At 38.6% G+C, this 9,852-nt stretch overlaps 1 long non-coding RNA gene across 1 annotated transcript; it reads left to right on the top strand.

The window, feature by feature from the left end:
• Positions 1-222: 222 nt before the first annotated feature.
• On the top strand, positions 223-3,455 carry LOC107796692 (uncharacterized). The gene is made up of 2 exons (XR_001650464.2): positions 223-1,221; positions 3,168-3,455. It is a non-coding gene; the product is annotated as an uncharacterized LOC107796692 (long non-coding RNA).
• Positions 3,456-9,852: the final 6,397 nt, after the last annotated feature.

The following is a 9,852-nucleotide window of genomic DNA, read 5'->3' as shown; positions in this document are numbered from 1 at the left end:
GTTATTTCTTAAGTAAGATTAATTAGTATTTTTAATAGTTTATCTTGTTTTCTAAATTATTTTTACATAGAAAAAGGGAGGAGGGAATAGAATTTATTTTTGGACTAATTTTTGTCTTGCTTTTAGCCCAATTAGGCAAATTTCCTTAGCCCATTAACCCAAAGCCCAAACCTAGACACCCCTACAGCATAAGACACATTAGATCTAACCTAAAGAAAAAAACCTAGTATACAATTTGGGGACAACCGAAAAATACCAAAAAATGACTCCTCCTCCATTTCATTCTCTACCAATAGTCAACTATTTTCACCGTTAGCTGCATTTTGTTCCAATATCTCATGCCATCATCCTTTAATTTCGATTTAGGGTTTCATGAAAAAATTTCAGTTTCTCAGAAGCTTCTCGAAGAACCTCGATCTCTTTATCGATAAGTTGATTTTTTTTTCTTTGATCGAAAATGTTTGCTACGTACTTTCGTCTATATAGTGGCTATGTATGTAATTTTTCATATCCAGAAGCTCAAAACCTAGCAATCGATTGATCCGATTCAGCTTTTGTGCATCTCTTGATTTTGGGTTTCATGAAATGTTTCATTTTGTTGGGAGATTCTTGAACATCGATTCAAAAAATTTATTATATATTTTGGTCTAAATAGTAGCTACATGAGTAATTGTTGCTCAAAAGTATATGCCTAGAAGCTCAAAATCTCGTAAATGATTAGCTTTCAGCTTTTGTAGTTATGAATATTGTATTTTTTGCTTGTAGTGTAATGTTGTAGCAATTCTGTTGTATATGATAGTAATAACTAACTAGAAAATCAAGCACCAGAAGAAGAAGAAGAGATCAAAAGCTTCTAAACAAGGCAATGTTGTTAATGGTTCTGATAATAGCAAAGTAGGGGAGAGTAGTGTTTTAAAGGTTTTAACAGATTAGCTCTGTATCTGTAGAGGAAGATGAATGTTCTTATAAAGAGGCAAATGGAAACTTGAATAAAGCGATGAATATTCTGAGTGATTTGGTAGAGCGTGAGGAAGAGGACAAGATCATGAGCTGCTCAAGCTCGAGTGGGAATGTCAGTTCGAGCTTGGATTCGAGTAAAAACTCAGACATGTTTGTTAGGAGTTAATCGTTGCAGAATTCGGCTCAGCGCAAGGCTAATACAAAGAAATTGGTAGCTGCTGCAGGAACAATCTCAGCGATGATAGGGAAGGATTACGTGAGGTCAACCCTTTCATCCTCTATTTGTTTTATTCAAGCTTAATGTTAATTAGTTGTTTGGTGATGTGATCTTGTTGTTTTTGTAAGTCCGTGATTTTGAATTTGCTTGCTCGGTTATCTGCTCGTGTTCACTCGAATAGGTTATAGCTGAAATTATCCTAGTTTGAACTTGTTACCACCAGTTTCTAATGAATATCGTAATTTGCTTTGGGTGTGTTTATAATAAATCATCATGGCTATGGGTACGGTTCCCGTGACGTAGTTGCGATGTATCATTTCTAAATTCGGGTGTACATTTCATGTGACCTGAGTTCAATTTCCAATAATGTTAAATAAAAATAAATATGTCGTAAACCGCGGGTGCATTTCATGTAGCATGGTTTACGATGTGTTTTTTTAGAAAAAAAACAAGCAATTGTATGACAATCTTGAATTTTCCTAAAAACATTAAAAAGCGGTTTGAAAGTTAAAAATGCACAATAGGTTTAAATATGTAATTAACCAGATAATTAGGCCAATAATAATAGCTGAGCGACCGTTCTCAAACCACGGAACCCGGAAATACCTAACACCTTCTCCCGGATTAACAGAATTCCTTACCCGGATTTATGTGTTTCGCGGACTGTAAAACAGAGTCAAACCTTCCTCGATTCGGGATTTTAAACTGGTGACTTGGGAGACCATAAATTATTCCAAGTGGAGACTCTGAATTTGATAAATAATCTCGTTTCAATTATTGTCACTTTAATTGGAAAAACTCCCCTATACCCCTCCGGGTGCAAAAAAGGAGGTGTGACAGCTCTGGCGACTCTGCTAGGGAAAAAACCCCAGAACTTCTAGTTCAAGGTTTAGAATTCGAGCTTAGAATAATTGTTATAGTTGACTTTTATTTATTATCTGATTTTTATGTGTTTGAGCCTAATGTGCTAAATGTTGCCTTTTACCGCTTTAATATTGCTTGAACTGTATATAAACTATTACGAAACCCTCTTCTCTCTGAGTCTTCTAAATCATCTGGGAAGTGTGCACTTCGTGTGATTCTTTTCTATTAGAGTCATATCCCAATTTTAGAACGAGGTTCAAACAAGTTGTAAAGCCGGTGAAGCTTCTGTATTCCCGGTACGCTGCCCCCTCGGTTAGAGCTATCCTCTCGGGTAAGCCAGGTCTAGAACAAATATGCTTAGGTTTTAAAACCTAGAATAACATAACTCCATGTCGGATCCCTAGTAGGAACATTTGTTTGCATCACGTGCATTTGACTTAGGGGACTCAACACAGGGGATGGGTCCGTCTAGGACAAGTGTACCCAAAAATAAAAGACCATCCTGATGCATCCTAATATGCTACATGTTGCCATCTTCAAGGGTAAAAGGGGTCATTCGGCGGACCAATGAGGTTTGAGGATAAATAAGAAAAAAAGAGGGTGAAGTGTAAAAAATAAAGCAATTAGAGCCCAGTTATGTTTTTCTTTCACATTTTTTTTTAAGAAAAAGACAAAAAAAACATGAAAAATCCAAAAAAACGTTTTGCACTTTTCCATCAGTTTTCAAAAAGAAAATAAAAAAATAGGAAAAAGAAAATCTAAAAAGAGTTTACATGTTTCATCATTTTTCAAAACAAAAAAAAAGAAAAAAAATATATTTTCTCTAAATTAGTTTTTTTTATTCTCGCCCGTATCCAATCTTCCCGGACTATGCAAACCTAATTCTCGTCTTTTGTGGCATGATACGTAGGCAACCCACATAGGGTCCGGTCTTCCTAGTAAATCTTATGTTCTTGGCTTTGCGGGGTCTTAGCTAAATTTTGCACTTCTAGCCACCTTTTAGCCACATAAGCAATTTTAGAAAAATAGTCACAATTATGTCTTGCATGTATCCAATAAGAAGGGTTATTGTCTCACATAGCGTTCTAGGTCTTTAACTTTATTTGGTCTTAATTTTCTCATACAGGTGTGAATTTACTTACCGGAGATTGAGCATGACAGACACCCCAGGATCATCCAGTCAGGACCGCTGCATCCAGGAGTTGCTTAAGGAGATTTCTTATGTTTTGAGTCTATTTCTTTTTATGTTGTCTTGTACTTTATAGTCATGTCCAGTAGTAATGATTCTTTTAGTTGGTGTCGGAGTTTGTCGTAGTATAGTTGAGTTGAGTCTCTCGTTATCATATTTCCTATTTTGTATTTGAAAATAAAAAAAAGTTGTAATGAATAATCCAAAAAGATTTTTATTTTTTTAGTTTAATTTATCCATTACTTTTCCGAACTACACAAAGATCCGATTCATGCAGCGAGATGATACGTAGGTAACCTACATATGGTTCGATCGAATCATTTTTCGTAAGTTAAAAGAAGAAGAAAAAAAAGGGAAAAAAAAAAGAAAAAAAGAGAGGTGAAATTGTGAGATATGAGAAATGAGAGGAAAGAAAAAAGTGATAATTAGAAGAAAAAAAAGGGAAGGAAAATGAGCAAGCCAAAAAGTGCTAGAAAAGAAAAAAAAGAGAATATTGAAATGAACAAAATTGGGATGATTCCAAGTGACCTTGTGACCCTCGAAGTCATTCTAGAACCATTAATTGTTGCTAGGTGCATTGCACGCAATGTGATATTTTTAGCTGTGAAATGCCCTAATGCTAACAGGATGACCCCATTTTGTTCCTTTTGTTATGTTCATTGAGCAGAAGGGTGGTTGGTTTGTGGTTCTTAAGTAACTCATCCATACAACACAGGGTCAAAGAGCATGGTAGCCATGGCTAGCAAAGACTTGGACCTATGGTTGTTGATTAGTCTAAGGGAATTGTTGAATCACTATCTGAGTTGAATGAAGAGGTCTTAAGGTTGAAAGGACAGATGGACGAAATATACCAAGCCTGGCTTAGCGGACGTCCTCTATCATTATTTCCCACTAACTACCCTGAAAGCCTTGTCACCATTCTGCCACTGTCACAAATCAAGATTCCCACTACTGCTGATATCTCCCCACAACCTTTTCACATTCCACCCCCAGAACCACCTCATATCCCGCTCCTTTGACCACTTATATTTTTGTAGCTCATCCACCAGCTACCTTTCCTCGATCCTCTAGCGAGACTGTGTTCAAATACCCCGATACCCCAACACTATGCTCTAGAACCAACTTTCAAGGTCTCGGATCCATACTCCCACGCTCCTCATTTTGAACCTCCCAGTGAAACTGAAAAGCCTGCTAAGATAGTGGCGCAATATGAGATATCCAGGAATGTCAAAATCTTAGAGCAGTCTTTAAGAAACATGAAAGGGATAGGGAGCTAGATGAGCATGTCTTACAAAGACTTGTGCTTGTTTCCTGACATCCAACTTCTTGCTGGGTATAAGATGCCAAAGTTAGATTTGTATGACGGACACGGAGATTCCGTAGCCCATTTGAGAGGCTACTGCAGTAAGATGAGAGGCGCCGATGGTAATGACAAATTATTGATGGCGTATTTCAGTCAAAGTTTTAGTAGGGAAGTCTTGGAGTGGTATACTCGTCAAGATATCAGTAAGTGGCATGCATGGGGTACATGGCTCAAGATTTTGTTCGGCACTATTACTACAATCTAGACATTTTCTCATACCGCTCCTCCCTGTCTAAGATGGAAAAGAAACCCGAGGGAAGTTTTGGGGAGTTTTGGTTCAGATGGAACGCACAAGTTTCTCGGGTCAGTCCTCCAATTGATAGAAAAGATATTGCTGAGCCTTGCCAACGATAGGATCCAGTGGGCATTCCTGCTAAATGCTTTAAGCCTCAATACCAACCCTATGAACATCCCCAAGCTCCACATAATCCACCCCAGTATTATCCTTCGAACAACATCCGGCCATATGTCCAACCATTAGGTCACTCCCTAGGGCAAGACCAGCATCCCAAAATTCTCATTCGCCTTCACAGCATTTTCGAGCATCCAACAACCCTAGAAAACTGGGGTATGCAGGGAAACAAAGGCAAAGAAATAGTTTCACGCCAATCGGAGAATCCTATACAAGCCTATTTAAAAAGTTAAAACACTCTGGCCTAATTGAGCCACTCCTCGGCTATACTCCGGGCCCATATGCAAAAGGTTTTGATCCTACTGTACGGTGCATGTACCACTCTAATGTCCAAGGTCATAACATTGAAGATTGTCGTGCTTTGAAAAAGGAAATAGAAAGAATAATTCAAGAAGGAATAATTTTGGTCCAAGGAAGCAATACCTCAAGTGTCACACATAATCCTCCACAGGTACATGACAACGAACAAATTGTTGGGATGGTTTGCAATAACTAAGGGTTTGTCGAAGGAGTCAATGAGCCACTTGGTGAAGACAATGTGATTGAAGTTGGTGAAGGTCCCAGTGATATTGATGTGGAACTCAGTGGCTAAGATGTCAAGCTTGGTAATTAGAAAGACACTCCTTTCTTGGCTAGCCAGGGGAGTCTTGGTGGTTCACTTTGTTGTCATTTCTGTTGTTCGAGTTATTTCAGGGTTGTAATCCGGATATTATCTTATGACTCAAACCCTTCTATCCTTTTATTTTTCCTAGTTCCTTTAGTCGTAGTAACTCATTTAGTGTTATCTATGTTAGTTCCAGGGTTGTACCCCAGTTTATTTTTCTTGTCTTGTTGTTCAAACCCTTTCACCGTCTGTCTAATGCAATTTTCTATTTTCTGTTTTCTCTAGTCATTTTTTTAGTTCTCTTTTCCTTTTATAGTTATTTTCATGCTGGCTCTATTGACATGACATGCACACATAATTTGAGGCCTAGTCTTAAAAGTTAGTTTAATCATGAAACAATGAAACAATTTTGAAGATGATAGGGACATTTGAGGGAAATAAGTATAGATTTGGACATTTTGAGATCATTTAAAGCCCGAACTATGTGAAACTGGGGCAGATAATTTGGGGAGTTAATAGAATGACAATAATTTGTTACAAGAGAGTGCATCTCAGATAATTTGAAGCGAGCAACTTTCAGTTCAAGTGCATCTCAAGTTACGAGATAAAGCCAAGGGATTTTGCTCCAAACAGATGGAGGTATCCATTGTGAAGAAGAAATCACCCAACGAGAGTTCTGTACTAGACAAGGCACTAAAGAAAAGTGTAAGGCATATCAGTGATTGTCGTGCCCCCTTTTTCCTCCACGAAATCGGGTTCATGATATTTTTGGTTGGGACAACTCTTTCCTTTTGGGAAGGGGTTCTTGTAATTTTGAAGAGTTGCCACCTAACGATTTAAGGTGTGCTACGACACCTATGGGGTTCATTTATAACTACGCTTTGGTAACCAGAGATAGGGTAAGAGCTTGAAATTATCCTAAGGGGAAGGTGTTAGGCACCCGTCAAGATCCACTAGTGTGGTTCCCGGCCAGACAGTTTTTGTGAATTTGTGCAATTAGCAAATAGACAAGTAGGGCTCAAATAATAGGGGATTTAAGTTCAAGTACACAAGTGTTTGAAAACAATTAACGAAAGGCAAAATTATGAAAAAAGAATTACAATCTAAAGCATGCTTATAATTGTAAAGGGGGTGTCCTAGGTTTGTATGTAATATGAATCACATCAATGCAATACCCGGTATGACACTCCTCAAAAGAGGGGCTACACGTGGTATTAGCGCACCGGTCATCATATCCATATCTACCCTTTCCCGCCCGTGAAAATAATTAAAGCGAGGGTTGGTCTCGACCCCTACTGCATGCTACTACCCGTCCCTTCCTATCAGTCCCAGAGGAATTTGAGACTATTATCCTATAAGGAGGAGGTTCTAGGCAGACCCTTAGGTTTAAAGGCAAATTACTAAGCGACAAACAAGAACATATAAGACTGCATTTAGGGGGAAAACACAAAAACAAGTAGAAGGCTCAGATATACCTCCACAAATAATGCACAAAGATAGCATGACTTATACACAATTATGGTTGTCACACCTACTTTTTCCGCGCCCGCGGGGGCGCAGGGGAGTTTTTTCCAATTAAAGGGCAATCGAAACGGGATTCGTTTAATTATTTCAGAGTCACCACTTGGGAGATTTAGGGTGTCCCGAGTCACCAATTTTAATCCCGAATCGAGGAAAATAATGACTCTATATTACAGTCTGCGTACCAGAAATCTAGATAAGGAATTCTGTTAACCCGGGAGAAGGTGTTAGGCATTCCCGAGTTTCGTGGTTCTAGCACGGTCGCTCAACTGTTATATTTGGCTTATTTATCTGATTTTTAATACAATATGAACTTATGTGCAAATTTATCTTTTAACCACTTTACTATTATTGTTTTTAGGAGAATGGGAACATCGCTTAAAACACGTCTTTGGACTGCGTCACATGAAATGCACCCACAATCCGGAACGCATTTTATTTGATGTTTTGAGATTTGGATTTGGGTCGCATGAAATGCACACCCGAGCTTAAGAAAGTAAATTATTAAACACGCGCCAAAAGAGACTATCGCGTTATTATTTTGCGGAGGCCGTGAAATTCGCTAAACAACCCTCCTGAATTCTAAGTAATTTTAAACAAGTATTTACTGAGGGCCCCGCAATTTGTATTTTTATTCGGCGAGGCTCATCTCATTCTTATTTTTTCTTTTTAAGAATTTGCAACGTCATGGAAATGCATCTCGGGCCACGCCACAATCAATGCGCCCGTGACTAGAGACATATTTCGACTCCGTTGAGATTTGGATTTGGGTCACATAAATGTGCACCCGAGTTTAGGGAGATAACATTATTAAAGGCGCGCCTAAAGCAACTAGCGCATTATTATTTTTTTTTTGGGGTAAGGCCGTGAAATTTGCTAAACGGCCCGTCCCAGAATCTAAGTATTTGATGCATATATTTTGTGAGGGCTCCGCAATCTGTATATTTTTCCGGCGAGGCTCGTCTCATTTTATTTATTTTATTATTATTTTTTATTCATTTTTTTATAATTATTTATTTATTTCTTTAAAGGATGTCATTTCTACGCCTTTAACAATACTAAACTTATGGCCTCTGTACAACTAAAATCTCATAACTTGTCAAGATTTAATAAAAGAAGCTAGGCGAATGAGTGTTTCGGGCGTAGTAACAACAGGTACTAATATTAATTTTGTCCAAATAAACTAAGACAATAATAACATAACACATTGAACGTAAATAATAACAATACTAATCTTGGGACTACTAATACAACTAAATCAAATGACATCAAGTAATCAATAATATCATAACACAAAAATGAACTAAAATGCATACGGTGAAACATAAGCAGAAAATTATCATATCAATTGATATATTGCAACTTCAAACATTGAACGTAAAATTTCTTTAATCCAATACATCGAGGCTTACTAACCTGCATAAACAGAAACGCATAGAGCCATGGACCGAACCCTTACAGCGACTTCAACGAACAAACTCGACGCGCCGGACCTCGACGAACAAAACAACCTCACCGGACTGAAGCAACGACTGAGCTACTCAGCAACGCAGCGACGCAGCAACAGCTGCTGTATTTTTCGACGCAGTAACTGTTGCGTGAAGCCGCGACAAAAGGGGTCGTTGGAGGTGATGAAAGGAGCAGCTATGGAGGGTCGTTCGTGTAGTGACGACGCAGCAGCAACTGGGCGTCGTCTGTGGTGGCGTTCGGACGTAAGGTCGAAGAGCTGGGGTCCGACGTGAGAGAGGGTGGTGTTTAGACTGTGTCGTTGGTGGTTTTGGGTTAGGTTTGAGGGTCCGTTTGGTGGTGGTTTTATTTTACAGTAGGGTTTTTCGTTAGGAGCAAAAGGGGAGGAAGATGACGAGCAGTGTACGCCGGGTTTAATGGAGGAAATGCCGGACTGGTTTGGCGGAGCGGGGAGGAGACGGGATGGTCGTGTTTTCCGGCGTTAATGGAGGTGGGCGTTTGGTGATGTTGGGTGTCGGATGGTGGTGATGGGGCTGGTGGTTATTGACGTGGGAAGCCAGGAGGAGGAGGGGTTGCCGGTGGGTTTTTTGACGCGGGGGAAGTCGGGATCCGGTGGTCCAAGGGCTTCCCCGTTTCTGCTTCTTCTTTTCTTTTTTAGGAGGAAGAAGAACAGTAGTCTTTCCAATCTTTCCAAAAGTCCGTCCTTTGGTCCCCATTTTTTTCAACTTTTTAAAAGCTTTTTTTTTCTTTTAAAATTTCCCAAATCCCTTTTCGTTGGTCCCCCCTCTTTTCAAATTCTGTCCGTATTTTTGTAATGCAATGCCCATGAAAATGAGCCCCACGTGTGGTGGGGTTCGAGGCATATGTCCCCCACGCGTGGTGGGGTTCCCCACGTGTCCCGGACACGGTTTATTATGGGCTAGGTCCGAAAATTAGGCTTAAAACCGGGTAGTTTAAACCCGAATATTATTCTTTTGCCCGGACCCGAGAAATAGAAAAACGTTGCTTAACTAGTCCTATGTAAGCAAAATAGCTACTAAAATAAGACTAATTATTTAAAACAAAACTATATTATTTTCCTAATATTTTTTCAAGATTTAAAATAACTACAAAATATTAATAAAACTATTTTTTGTAATTTTCGTTTTTTATATAAAGATAAAATATAAAGTAATATTTTTGTATTTTTCCAAAATTAAAACGACTATAGAATATTAATACAACTATTTTTTTTTGTAATTTTCGTTTTTTAATA

The sequence above is a fragment of the Nicotiana tabacum genome, chromosome 11 (genome assembly GCF_000715075.1).
Source record: "Nicotiana tabacum cultivar K326 chromosome 11, ASM71507v2, whole genome shotgun sequence".
Lineage (NCBI taxonomy): Eukaryota > Viridiplantae > Streptophyta > Magnoliopsida > Solanales > Solanaceae > Nicotiana > Nicotiana tabacum.
Note: the sequence above shows the minus strand (reverse complement) of the source record. Positions and strands in the feature narration are given on the sequence as shown.